Source organism: Thermobia domestica, chromosome 7 (assembly GCF_964235325.1).
Source record: "Thermobia domestica chromosome 7, izTheDome1.hap1.1, whole genome shotgun sequence".
Taxonomy (NCBI): domain Eukaryota; kingdom Metazoa; phylum Arthropoda; class Insecta; order Zygentoma; family Lepismatidae; genus Thermobia; species Thermobia domestica.
The window spans coordinates 112,077,440-112,092,549 of NC_137460.1; the positions used below are offsets into that span (position 1 = coordinate 112,077,440).

Sequence of the window (15,110 nt, forward strand, 5' to 3'; positions counted from 1 at the left end):
ATATTTTAACATACATACGAGGGTATTATTTACCACATAAAACAGAAGCTGTTCGGCCAGAAATTGGTTTGCAACAGTTGAAAAGGGAGGTACTAAAACTCCATTTTTTTTTTCTTCCATAAACGAACTGAAATACATTAACAATGAATCGCTTAAGAACTAACATATTTTAAAATGAGACAGATCGTTTTCAGACTCTCCTGACCATCTGGTTGCTGGAGTGCGAACTAGTTATTAAATCCATAGAACTACCTGTCGCATATCATATCTATGGTTTGCGGTTGTTTTCGTACAAGATAGGGCAAAGCTGGGCATTTTCAAATTACTGCAATTCGCATAACTTTCTCTTGAAGTACTTATCTCAACTAACTAATGCACTAGTGGAAATTATGTAACTCAAGCAACAAGTCACTGCTAAACCTTACGCCAGCCAAAAGTTTTTTTTTTTTTCTTTTCTTCTTTCTTTCTTTCTTCCTTCCTTCCTCGTATTGTATTAGATCTTGATGGAAGCTTAAAAGATTCGGATATAAATTATATTAACCCTACGTTGGGTTCCGCCCTTCACTACATTCAAAAGGAGAAAAAAAAATCGGGATAAAAGAACAATGTCATTGACATCTAACAGGGTCCACAAAACAAAATATTTGTGACGGTGACTTCCAAATTACGCTATGTATTAAGTACCGAAATTCTTACAGAATAGCTATGTCCATCTGTCAGTAGGCATCAGAGCATAAACGGCAACATATAGCGAGAAGTGGTTTCTTGGAAAAGATTTATCGTTTCGAGAATAGTTCGATTTCCTCCGTCAACCCTCTAGTCAAACGAAAAGTGATAGAAATCAAGTTTCCAGTTTCAACGCTGACTGCCATAGAACCAAAACGGTATAAGAGATTGAGAGAAGTGGTTTCCTGCAATTGATTAAACGTCCCAAGACTACATTCCATGTGCACTGTAATCTCTCTATTAAGACTGGAAGTAGCAAAAATTTGCCGCTTCCGGGTTCAACATTAATTTTTATAGAGCAGAAATGGTAGGAAATAGCAAGAAATGACTTTTTGATATGGGTAATTACATTTAGACTTCTCTCCTCAGAAACCAAAAGTACTGGAGATTTCCGATTTCAACATTGATAGCCATAATGAAGAATCTCTGACTTTATCCCTCTATTATAATTGGAAGTTCTACTATAAGTGGAACTTCTACTTCCGATTTCAGTACTGAATTCACATATACTTACGAAGTCTACTATACTTTCATAATGCAAAACTATACTTGCTTGTTTTTCACAAAAAAATATTTTGTTTTGTTCTTAATGAATTTTCTGAACTGGAAATTACTCATGTAGTTGTTCTTGCAATTATTGGATGTCACCGTAAAACAGCAATTATAGGTGTGTATTTATTCACTAACAAATAAAGTATTTCCATTCTGAAACTGGAACAAACAAAAATGGAGAGAGACGCTTCACATTTCAAGAAATCACGTAAGTATTCTTAGTGTTATATATTAGCATTAGAAGACCAAGACCGTTTTTACAATATATATATATATATATATATATATATATATATATATATATATATATATATATATAAAATGTGTTATTAATTGTGTATGATGTTCACTTTCCTTAGGACTATGGACTGTGCAAATGTATCACTAACTAGTGGTCGCGAACCTACTGGGCCCCGTGTAGGTATGCCACCAACAACCACTGATCCATTCACCAAGCCAGTTGTCCCCGAAAAACGGAACTCAAATTTGCCCAAAGATAGTAATTCCAGAAGCCTCTTCGATCACAACTCACAGCTCAGCATCCAGGCCTGCAGTCCGTCATCCGTGACCCTTCGTGAAAAAGGTTGCGAACCACAAACTACCGACACAGGATGTCGACCTCCCAGTTGAGTTGGCGATGAGGACTACGGAAATCTGAAGTTACGTCTGCAATGGCCCTAACACAGAAAAAAAAAATCCACAATAACTTCCAAACAAAATTTAGCGCAACGGAAAAATTTTAAAAAAAATAAATAAATAAAATAAAAATCCAAACTAAAATTTTGAGAAAACTGAAACAATCAATTTCACCTCAGAATTCGGTTGTTTCAATTTCCGGTTACACTCAGAAAAGTTTTTACATCTTTCACAGCTGTAATCTTCATTTTCGCAAGTGAGAACATTTTCATGTACTGCTTTAAACATCATCAGTACACCATACACGTTGTAAACATGACTATACTCTTAATGACTTGAAACTAAAGTGGATTTCCCATTTTCTGGTTGAAAGAAAATATTCAATTCACGGCTTGTACACTTTATTTACATAGTAACTTAAAATTTGACAAACTTTGCTGAAGAAATTTTTAAAAAATAAAGATTTTAGTAAATGATATTCTCCTTAAAATCAGGTATTACTAGGTTTTACAGTATAATTTTTTTTTGGTTTGAACAATCTTATTTATCATGTAAATTGTTTGCATCTTCCAGATTTAAAAAAAAATCACTTAACTCACTGCATTATACATATTTTTGAGTTGAGTTGAATTTCAGTTTAGCGTCCCTTTCAGCAACAAGGCTATGTGAGACGTGGACCAACTGATTAACGTGGAATCCGAACCACATGAGCTCCCGCTATACATATTTTTCAGTATGTCTTAGGTTGACAAAATAAAATTAAAAAAAAAATGAAACAGACTGGTTACACAACATTCTGAAAATATTCGAATTACATAGTTTACTTTATTCTGTGGTAAGCTAGTTTCGCTTTATTTACCTTTTCATTTTTTCTGCTGTGCGTCAATGTCAGTTTGATATGGTGATGACCGGCTGGAGGGTTTTACGCATTCTTAGCGACCTCACACGCGTAGCACGGTTCTCTCATTTTTACCAGGTTCATCTTACTCTTACTGACACTTCTTTTCATATCAGACACAGCCACAACATACAAAAAAAATCACATGAACTAATCCTAACCTAAAATACCTAACTTACACTAACCTAACTAACTAAACTAACTTAACCTAAGGAAACAACACATACAATGACATTTTTCACTTTAAAATAAAAATAATATCACTTCCTAGCTACCAGACTTTCTCAAGAACGTGGTGTTATCAAACCAGCTGTCTTCCTGTCATAAAAGAATTTTGATTTAAACATTCCAAATTATTCTATTAATAATATAAATTACTATTGTTCTTATCAGAATATAGTAGTCGAGAAGGAGCTGTTAACGAAAATCCCACCATACCGGTACTTGAGAAATGCACCCATATAATTTACTTAAGCCGTGATATAGAAAATTGATGCAATGGGAATCCACTTACATTTTGTTTTCATTTAGCTGTTTTAAAGCATATTTACTGAATGAGCATTTTCCATAATTTAAGCAAAGAAAAGAAGAAAACGAGCAGTACTCTTGTCACCCAAAACAATAATTTCTACAAATCACATGGCCTACAGACTAGGGATGGCCGGATCCGGATCTGGCCGGATCCGAAGATCCGGATCTGATTGGGTCCGGATCCTTTGGATCCAGATCTCGAATCTGGATCCGGATTTCGGATCTGGATCTCAGATTTCGGATCTGGATCCGGATCTCGGATCTGGATCCGGATCTCGAATCTCGAATCTGGATTCGGATCTCGGATCTGGGTCCGAAATTCGGATCCGAAATCCGGATCTCAGATTTTTATTCTTATCCAAACCCACTTCCCACCCAAATTATGATAAACTTTAATATCTAAAATTCGCCGAAAGTAATTTCACGAAGTCCTCACAGTGAAGAAGAGAATAGAAAATTAAGACGAATATTGGCAAGTCTATTTGTTTCCTTCGTTCTACTCTAAAGATAAAATGCTTGGCTTACTTTAAAAAATATATATATATTTGAAACCGGAGTACAAAGCTCTAATATTTAAAATTTCTCAATACACCTATTTCATTGACAGTTAAGAAAATATAAACAGTTAAGACAAGTATTGACTAGTTTTTACGTATATTTATCTTGCTCAGTCTCCTCAAAATATCAAATGTATATTTTACAATTAGATTTAATAATTATTTAGTAAGTCACAATAATAAACTATGAGCACCGAGAATAAACTATGAATTTTGGTGCCCCTTATCTAGATTTGAAATTTCGGATTCAGACATAGAATCAGGCTGAAATATAAATATTTGAGATCTGGAAACCGAAACATATGCTAGTACCAAGATCGTAGCTGTTTGTACCCAGGTAATGCGAGCAGAAGGCACATGCACTAATTCCGCATGTAGTTTGGGGAACACGAGAAACTAAAAAAAGATAAATATTCTTTTTCAGGGGTAAGTCGCGCTTTAACATGATTTTTCATGAGTGTTGTGTTCAAATATGAAAACTCTAATGGCGACTTGTTTAAAATAAAGGCCTTTTCATTTTTAACAATAAAGTTAGGTACTTTCACATTGGGGAAAAATTAGCAAGACACATTCCACTGATTAGGGTGCTGATTCTTATGGAAACTTTCACTGGAACCGGAAGATTTCCTCATGTGGGTATTAGGGATGGCCAAAAATTTTCGGATCCGGATATCCCGGATCCAGTGAGATCCGGATCCGGATCTTGCCGGATCCGGATCTCGGATCCGAACCTCAGATCCGGATCTCGGATCCGAACCTCAGATCCGGATCTCGGATCTCGGATCTGGGTCCGGATCTCGGATCTCAGATCTTGATTCGTATCCAAACCTGCATCTGAAATTGTGATGATAAAATTGAATATCTAAAATTCGTCAAAACTTTTTTCAGATTCACTAATATAGTAGATTGCTGTGCTTTTAAATGTTTCCATAACACGTTTGTGCTACCTTTGTTCTTTATTTTATTTTGACCTTGCAATATTTACATCGAAGTCTCTTTAGTAAAATATTTCCAAGTTTGCCTTCTTCCCATTTCAGAGTATACTGAATTGTCTGAAAACTGATCTAAATGGTAACAAATTCTTCTGTTTAGCTCCTCTTCGAAACTTAATGTTAACTTCACATTGAAAATATTTATTTTATTCTTAGAAAATAAACTTTCTTATTTTCTCATATACAAATGAAATATCTTTTAGATAGACCCTTCTAATCGCAGAAATACTGGACAAAACAAACTCTTTATTAATAGTTTCTGACTCACTAGAGTCCAACCATCAACAAATGTAACAATGAATATCTTTCACTTCGAAGGTACAGCAAAAAAATATAGACTGGTTGGCGTGGAACAACAGTAGATTTGTAAACATACACACGAGAATTTCAGAAGAGCGATATGGTTGTGTAGTATTATTAGTATTAATAAAAGTGTTCGTTGTATGACTTTATTACCTAACTTATGGCTTGCCCTTCTGAGGTCAGGAGTTTGTTGAAGGAGTAAATATAAAAGAGATTTCTGTTATTTTTTCTTCACTCTCCAGATTTCTTTAATCATACATTGCAGGACGTAACCAAAACATATCCATGCATCGTATCATTGAAGCGTTTTGTGTTTTGTATATTAAAGTGTTCAAAAAGATTTAACATATTCGCATTTCTTCATGTGATCTCAGGTTTAATTCTCGGTGGAACATACATGAGAAAATTGAAAGCTGAAACAATATGAAAATAGTATATAAAAGTCAGTAAATTGATATTAAAACTTTAGCTATCTATTGGGACTGTAAGGCTGTATTTAAATTAACCCACACGTTTCGTGAAGATATATTACGTCGTTATTGTTTATTTACTATAAGCTACCAGATACATCCTCAGAGGCCACTTTACACTGTAGTAATCAACAGATGAAAACATTGGAAAAGGAATAGAAGGAAGGTGTCCAGAGCCTTAGATCAAGGTACTAACCTAGCATTTGCCCAGTATAACTGAGGAACAACCCTGGAAAATTCTCAGTCAGGATGGCTGGTCTCCGAATTCGAACCCGGTATTATCCAATTGCGAAGCAAGGATCCTAGCAAGTAGCCTGAGCTCGCTCCGTATTATTATTATTATTATTATTTAATTAACGTGATGTTCTAAAATTAGTGCAAATTAAACCCCACTTTCTTTATTGCTGATGTTATAGTTAATAAGCCTACATGAGACATCAGTCCCCCATCAAGAAAGAATACTAGAACTGGAATTCAGGAAATGGGGGTGAAGAGATTAATGAGGATGAGGAAACTATGTACGATGCAAAAACTGATAAATTATGACTTCATCGCAGATATATTCACTTACGTCAATTAATATTTCTCTGATACAGGGCACTCTTACTTTCTATAGTGGCAGGAAAATGGCCCGCTCTTGTAAACGAACACACTAAGCATGTGCATATAGGCGCAATGTCCGTGCAAAAGAAACATAGGTAAAACCAGAAAAAAAAATAGGGAAAGCAAGGGGAAAGTGATAAAACGCCATTCAACTTTTAAAAAAAGCTAAAAATAACTAAACTTAGAGCTACGAAAGACGCGAGGCAAATTTTATCGAAAAGATTGTTTTTCCTTGTGATTAGTTGTGCTAACTATGAACATGAATTAAAAGGAAAACAAGTAGCTAGCTCTGAATTTCGCAAACTGGTTGAAAAGAAAATATTGGATAAAATTTAATAATAAAGAAGGCATTTATGATAATTAAAACAAACTAAATTCTTTGCACGACAGTCCTTTGGTTCCTACCAGCGGACTTACGTTTAAAGTGGGAATGTGTAGTCAGCGCATCGACACCCAAAGTCCCTAATGCCGGCTTTCTAGACTGGAGTCCGCTACCTCTTACTTAAGATAACTCCCCAATTGTCCTCACGATGCTGGGTCAACATCGAAATTGTTGAGTGCCTCTCCGAAAATTGAACCCATGACCACGGGCACCGAAGGCACGCGCTAACCACTGTTTTTTATATATAAAAAGGTCACAGCTTTTTATCAGATTATTTAACCTGTTAAACGCTTTGCACGGATTACACTGTAACCACTGTAACGATCCACAGCCTAATTCCGCAGACCACTCGACTATGGCTGTCGGGTTTTATCGGCTAATCTGTGGTACATTTAAAGTAACTGATTATTTTAAAAGTTGCTCCTAAACACTGACAATCTAAGTCTTATGTATCAAATATTTCCTGCGATAATACCATACACTCTCCTACTTCTATAGACGAAAAGCCATAGTTACCCACATTATCTAATACAGAAATAAGTTCTGATTCTCTAGTAGCTGCTGATGGTGATAGTCAAGGTTCACCGAAGCATGATCCCAAACCCAAACTGAGATATTGATGTCACTGGAACGCCTGAAAAGTCATTGTGGGTAAGTGAATTGCTCACTTGTCAGGATGAAGGGCGATGGTGATGTGAAATGCGGGGCTGTCAGAGGTACTACTATGATAATTGGATTTATAATATTCTATGTTTCCGTAAACCCTCTTCAAGAAGATAACTGTTAATCTTAGCTTTGAAAATGTTACATAAAAGAGTTTTATTGCTATCATTAAGTTGCATATAAATCTCTTTATTCCGGAATTATCGGATTTACTTTAACGTTTAACTTTCACATTTTTTCTGATTTACGAATATTTAAATCACGATTATCCCCTTAAGGTCAATTAGTGATATTTTAACTCATTTCGAACCAACTATATATATATATAGTTAGTCTTGTTAAATGGAAATAATTGAGACCAGAAGCAGTCTACAGGCTAAGTTCAAATGAATCTTGGCCGACCTCCTGATAAACCACGTCTTTCAGCAAGGTGAATTGCGACAATCCGGTACCCACATGAGGAAATCTTCCGGTTCAAGTGAAAGCTTCCATAAGAATCAGCACCCTAATCAGTGGAATGTGTCTTGCTAATTTTTCTCCAATGTGAAAGTACCTAACTTTATTGTTAAAGTGAAAAGGCCTTTATTTCGAACAAGTCGCCATTAGAGTTTTCATATTTGAACACAACACTCATGAAAAGTCATGTTAAAGCGCGACTTACCCATGAAAAAGAATATTTATCTGTTTTTAGTTTCTCGTGTTCCCCAAACTACATGCGGAATTAGTGCATGTGCCTTCCGCTCGCATTACCTGGGTACAAACAGCTACGATCTTGGTACTAGCATATGTTTCGGTTTCCAGATCTTAAATATTTATATTTCAGCCTGATTCTATGTCTGAATCCAAAATTTCAAATCTAGATAAGGGGCATCAAAATTCATAGTTTATTCTCGGTGCTCATATTGTGATTTACTAAGTAATTATTAAATCTAATTGTAAAATATGCATTTGATATTTTGAGCAGACTGAGCAAGATAAATATACGTAAAAACTAGTCAATACTTGTCTTAACTGTTTATATTTTCTTAATTGTCAATGAAATAGGTGTCTTGAGGAATTTTAAATATTCGAGTTTTGTACTCCGGTTTCAAATATATATATATATATATATATATATATATATATATATATATATATATATATATATATATATATATATAATATGCATGTATTTCATCTCGGTCCTGCAACCGAGTGGACCTAGATTCCACATTCGAACTCTCATCCGGATCATTTTTTTAAAAGTAAGCCAAGCATTTGATCTTTAGAGTAGAATGAAGGAAACAAATAGACTTGCCAATATTCGTCTTAATTTTCTATTCTCTTCTTCATTGTGAGGACTTCATTAAATTACTTTCGGCGAATTTTAGATATTCAAGTTTATCATAATTTGGGTGGGATGTGGGTTTGGATAAGAATCAAAATCTGAGATCCGGATTTCGGATCCAGATCCGAATTTCGAACCCAGATCCGAGATCCGAATCCAGATTCGAGATTCGAGATCCGGATCCAGATCCGAGATCCGGACCCAGATTCGAGATCCGGATCCAGATCCGAGATCCGGATCCAGATCCGAAATCTGAGATCCGGATCCAGATCCGAAATCCGGATCCAAAGGATCCGGACCCAATCAGATCCGGATCTTCGGATCCGGCCAGATCCGGATCCGGCCATCCCTAGTGGGTATCGGATTACCGCAATTCACCTTGCTGAAAGACGTGGTTTATCAGTAGGTCGGCCAAGATTCATTTGAACTTAGCCTGTAGACTGCTTCTGATCTCAATTATTCCCATATAACAAGACTAACTATATATATATAGTTGGTTCGAAATGAGTTAAAATATCACTAATTGACCTTAAGGGGATAATCGTGATTTAAATATTCGTAAATCAGAAAAAATATGAAAGTTAAGCGTTAAAGTAAATCCGATAATTCCAAAATAAAGAGATTTATATGCAACCTAATGATAGCAATAAAACTCTTTATGTAACATTTTCAAAGCTAAGATTAACAGTTATCTTCTTGAAGAGGGTTTACGGAAACATAGAATATTATAAATCCAATTATCATAAGTAGTACCTCTGACAGCCCCGCATTTCACATCACCATCGCCCTTCATCCTGACAAGTGAGCAATTCACTTACCCACAATGACTTTTCAGGCGTTCCAGTGACATCAATATCTCAGTTTGGGTTTGGGATCATGCTTCGGTGAACCTTGACTATCACCATCAGCAGCTACTAGAGAATCAGAACTTATTTCTGTATTAGATAATGTGGGTAACTATGGCTTTTCGTCTATAAAAGTCGAAGAGTGTATGGTATTATCGCAGGAAATATTTGATACATAAGACTTAGATTGTCAATGTTTAGGAGCAACTTTTAAAATAATCAGTTACTTTAAATGTACTACAGATTAGCCGATAAAACCCGACAGCCATAGTCGAGTGGTCTGCGGCATTAGGCTGTAGATCGTTTACTGTGAATGTCTTGGATTCAAATCCCACTTCGGGCATAGGTGTTTTTAACTGTCCTCGTTTACTTCTATGTCTGTGTGGTGTCGTAATGGTTACAGTGTAATCCGTGCAAAGCGTTCAACAGGTTAAATAATCTGATAAAAAGCTGTGACCTTTTTATATATAAAAAACAGTGGTTAGCGCGTGCCTTCCGTGCCCGTGGTCATGGGTTCAATTTCCGGAGAGGCACTCAACAATTTCGATGTTGACCCAGCATCGTGAGGACAATTGAGGAGTTATCTTAAGTAAGAGGTAGCGGACTCCAGACTAGAAAGCCGGCATTAGGGACTTTGGGTGTCGATGCGTTGACTACACCTTCCTACTTTGAACGTAAGTCCGCTGGTAGGAACCAAAGGACTGTCCTTAGACTGTCCTTAGAATTTAGTTTGTTTTAATTATCATAAATGCCTTCTTTATTATTAAATTTTATTCAATATTTTTTTTTCAACTAGTTTGGGAGACTCAGAGCTAGCTACTTGTTTTCTTTTTAATTCTTGTTCATAGTTAGCACAACTAATCACTAAGGAAAAACAATCTTTTCAATAAAATTCGCCTCGCGTCTTTCATATCTCTAAGTTTAGTTATTTTTAGTTTTCTTTTTTTTTAAAGTTGAAGGGCGGTTTATCATTTCCCCTCGCTTACCCTATTCTTTTCTTTTTTTCTTTTTCTTTCTTTTTTTTTTTTTTTTTTTTTTTTAGTTTTACCTATGTTTCTTTGCACGGACATTGCGCCTATATGCACATGCTTAGTGTGTTCCTTTACAAGAGCGGGCCACTTTCCTGCCACTATAGAAAGTAAGAGTGCCCTGTATCAGAGAAATATTAATTGACGTAAGTGAATATATTTGTGATGAAGTCATAAATACTCAGTTTTTGCATCGTACATAGTTTCCTCATCCTTATTAATCTCTTCACCCCCGCTTCCTGAATTCCAGTTCTAGTATTCTTTCTTGATGGGGGACTGATGTCTCATGTAGGCTTATTAACTATAACATCAGCAATAAAGAAAGTGGGGTTTAATTTGCACTAATTTTAGAACATCACGTTAATTAAATAATAATAATAATAATAATACGGAGCGAGCTCAGGCTACTTGTTAGGATTCTTGTTTCGCAATTGGATAATACCGGGTTCGAATTCGGAGACCAGCCATCTGACTGAGGATTTTCCAGGGTTGTTCCTCAGTTATACTGGGCAAATGCTAGGTTAGTACCTTGATCTAAGGCTCTGGACACCTTCCTTCCATTCCTTTTCCAATGTTTTCATCTGTTGATTACTACAGTGTAAAGTGGCCTCTGAGGATGTATCTGGTAGCTTATAGTAAATAAACAATAACGACGTAATATATCTTCACGAAACGTGTGGGTTAATTTAACTACGGCCTTACAGTCCCAATAGATAGCTAAAGTTTTAATATCAATTTCCTGACTTTTAAATACTATTTTCATATTGTTTCTGCTTTCAATTTTCTCATGTATGTTCCACCGAGAATTAAACCTGAGATCACATGAAGAAATGCGAATATGTTAAATCTTTTTGAACACTTTAATATACAAAACACAAAACGATTCAATGATACGATGCATGGATATGTTTTGGTTACGTCCTGCAATGTATGATTAAAGAAACCTGGAGGATGAAGAAAAAATAACAGAAATCTCTTTTATATTTACTCCTTCAACAAACTCCTGACCTCAGAAGGGCAAGCCATAAGTTAGGTAATAAATTCATACAACGAACACTTATTAGTGCTAATAATACTACACAACCATATTGCTCTTCTGAAATTCTCGTGTGTATGTTTACAAATCTACTGTTGTTCCACGCCAACCAGTCTATATTTTTTGCTGTACCTTCGAAGTGAAAGATATTCATTATTACATTTGTTGATGGACTCTAGTGAGTCAGAAACTACTATTAATAAAGAGTTTGTTTTGTCCAGTATTCCTGCGATTAGAAGGGTCTATCTAAAAGATATTTCATTTGTATATGAGAAAATAAGAAAGTTTATTTTCTAAGAATAAAATAAATATTTTCAATGTGAAGTTAACATTAAGTTTCGAAGAGGAGCTAAACAGAAGAATTTGTTACCATTTAGATCAGTTTTCAGACAATTCAGTATACTCTGAAATGGGAAGAAGGCAAACTTGGAAATATTTTACTAAAGAGACTTCGATGTAAATATTGCAAGGTCAAAATAAAATAAAGAACAAAGGTAGCACAAACGTGTTATGGAAACATTTAAAAGCACAGCAACCTACTATATTAGTGAATCTGAAAAAAGTTTTGACGAATTTTAGATATTCAATTTTATCATCACAATTTCAGATGCAGGTTTGGGTACGAATCAAGATTTGAGATTCGAATTTCGGATCCAGATCCGAGATCCGGACCCAGATCCGAGATCCGAATTTCGGATCCAGATCTGAGATCCGAATTCCGGATCCGAGATCCGGATCTGAGGTTCGAATCCGAGATCCGGATCTGAGATTCGGATCCGAGATCCGGATCTAGGTCCGGATCCGGCAAGATCCGGATCCGGATCTCACTGGATCCGGGATATCCGGATCCGAAAATTTTTGGCCATCCCTACTACAGACAAGGTTCAAATTTTGGATAAACGTATGTACGTGTAGTACATACATTTGTAATTATTATGACAACCGAGATTACTAACATGTCCCCCTCCCTCTCCCGAATTGAGTGTTTCTTACATTCACATCATGAATTTGTATATATGTAATTTCTGGGGAAAACTTTAAAATCTTTGCACGTTATAGTAACTTCAACTACTCGTGTAGAAAACATCACTTTCACTGTCACTAAACTAAAAATTTTCAAGGTTAGATACCGAACTGAATTTTTCCTATTTACTGAAGAAGTGTTAACATTACCACACTTACTTGGTCAGTCTTCCCGAAGAAAATTTTTGGAGAAATCTTTACCCCTTATCTAGTCGTTGGATGGATCATCAAGAATAATTTCACATCAGCTCTCAGGGATTGAGAACTTCTGACGGTGTTCACAAAAAACAAATTTTTCTATGGCCTGGAGCACACAGCCATATACTTCTTACTGCATATGGCGGACCCCAACCACTCTTATTCTGACGTAGAAAGAATTGCTTGCGCCTCTAGATCCATCGTTCATTGAGCATCTCAAGAGTTTTCTCACTGAATTACTCCAATTTTTGAAGTTATGAAAGTCCAAAATATCACTCTAAATTATTGCCACTATTAAACTTTTAACTTTATTAGGTTTTATAGCCAATGACAAATTTTGACATCTGGCTTTTAACACTGCTTTAGGTAAAAAGACAAAAGATAATAGGAAGAAGATCCCTAATTGGCTATTATTGATGACGCAACTATAAGACGAGATTTTTATCTACTTAACATCAAAGGCGCCTCAAACCTCAAACGCAGCTGTGATTTCTGATGAGTCAATAGCAGACAATTATCACCGAAACAAAGGGGTGTGCCAAGAAGACATTATGGCTGAATTTCTAAACTTAAAAATTTTTCAAGAAATTACGAAACAAAATTTTGAGGTTTTCTTAGGAAGATTCCCTGCATCAAAATTCCTTTGGAAATAAACCAAAACCCGCTGAAAACTACAAATTATACTCTTATTTCTTAAGATAATTCAATATTTTTAATTAAACAAAATTCTGAAAATAATATTATTACATACTTATATTTTTATGGAATCTATACTTAAATATTACTCTTTTGACGAAATAATGAAAATTTTGCGACTTAACCCTACAGTACCACAATAAATTTCTATATATTTCCAAAATATCTACTAAACAAAATTTGTGAATATACACAGGATCGGACCATGTTACATTACACCAAGTGTATAAGGTAACACCGTACCAGCAGGAAAGCACTGGGTGTTTGCAAACAAGACTGATCTCTTATTGTAAGGGTTACAATTGAAACAAAACATGAATGTAAGTACATTTGAAGGACACTGCTTACAATTCTTAACTCAGAATTTCTTCCGCAAATCAGAATAAACAAATTCTCATGATGATAACAACTTCTACTTCTATGGAGTAAAAAATCTTGAATCGTCATAGAAACAAGAAATGTCACTCAATCCTATCTTGTGTCAAATCATTCTAGTCGGATTGATACAGCCTATTTCTCATAGGTTCTGTTTTAAATGATCTTCCCATCCTCTTCTAGATTTATTCAGAGATCTTTTACCCGAAATGTTTTTAACAACTCTGGCATCTTGAGTTAACAAGTCGCATAATGTGCGATGATGAGTATTTATTGTAGAGTTGCCAAGTTATGTAATTTTCTTTATTCATCCGTTTGTTAGCCTTTGTAGCTCTAGAAATTTTCTCAATACATTACAAGTAGTATGTGTGTTACAGTTAGAAGATGAATGTAGATAGCACCTTGTAATTAACAGTACTACATACCGAACCTGGTTCTTCCAGCCGAAGGCGAGTAAGCTAACCGTTTAGCCAAGAGGAAGCTCAGGAGTTCGACTTGTAAGGCGTGCTATTTTCTCAATATTGGAACCGGAAGTGTAGTAGATTTCACCCATTTCCGGTTTTATAATGGAGCTGGTTCTTGGGACACTTAATTTATTTGCAGAAAACAGCTTCTCGCTATCTATTACTGTTTTTCTTCTATAATGATTAACATAAAAATTGGAAATTTCTTATTTATACGCGCGGTTTGAATATAACTTCCATATACGAACTCTATTTCTAACCTTCAACTCTCTACATTCTGACTAAAATTGATGGTTATCCATCAAGTAGTTCTTGAGAGTTCTCATCTCCTGGACGGACGGTCGGACACACGAACAGGTAGGGTAAATATACTCGTACGTATGAAGGAGTTTTGGTAAACCAAACGCCTTAATAAACAATACGTTCCAGAGAATAAAAACTGCCAATTAACACTGACAATAAACATCAAACGTTTTAGCGCCATTAAATTTTTTCTCCATTTTCCCCAAAAGTATACGGGAGAATTTACCCTAAAGTTGGATTGGATCTTACCGTCCCGTTAAGCAGCGAGGTTATATGAGACGTTGATCTGTAACTTAAAGTGAGATCCGAACCACATCACGATCTGGATCTGAACATGACAAAAGGACGCGTACGCTATACACAGCTACAAGGAAGCTCAATTTACCCTCACTTTGTTTAGCTCGATTAGACCTACCAATTGGAATTCCTATCATTTATATATATATATATCGGATGTTCTAGAAGTGGCGCCCACGAACAGAAGAGCACTATTCTTCAGGTC

General features: G+C 35.6%; 1 protein-coding gene across 1 annotated transcript in view; it reads right to left on the reverse strand.

The window, feature by feature from the left end:
- The window catches only part of LOC145690350 (uncharacterized), a 71,768-nt gene that overhangs the window by 32,126 nt on the left and 24,532 nt on the right, over positions 1-15,110 (reverse strand). The gene's annotated exons all lie outside the window — the stretch shown is intronic.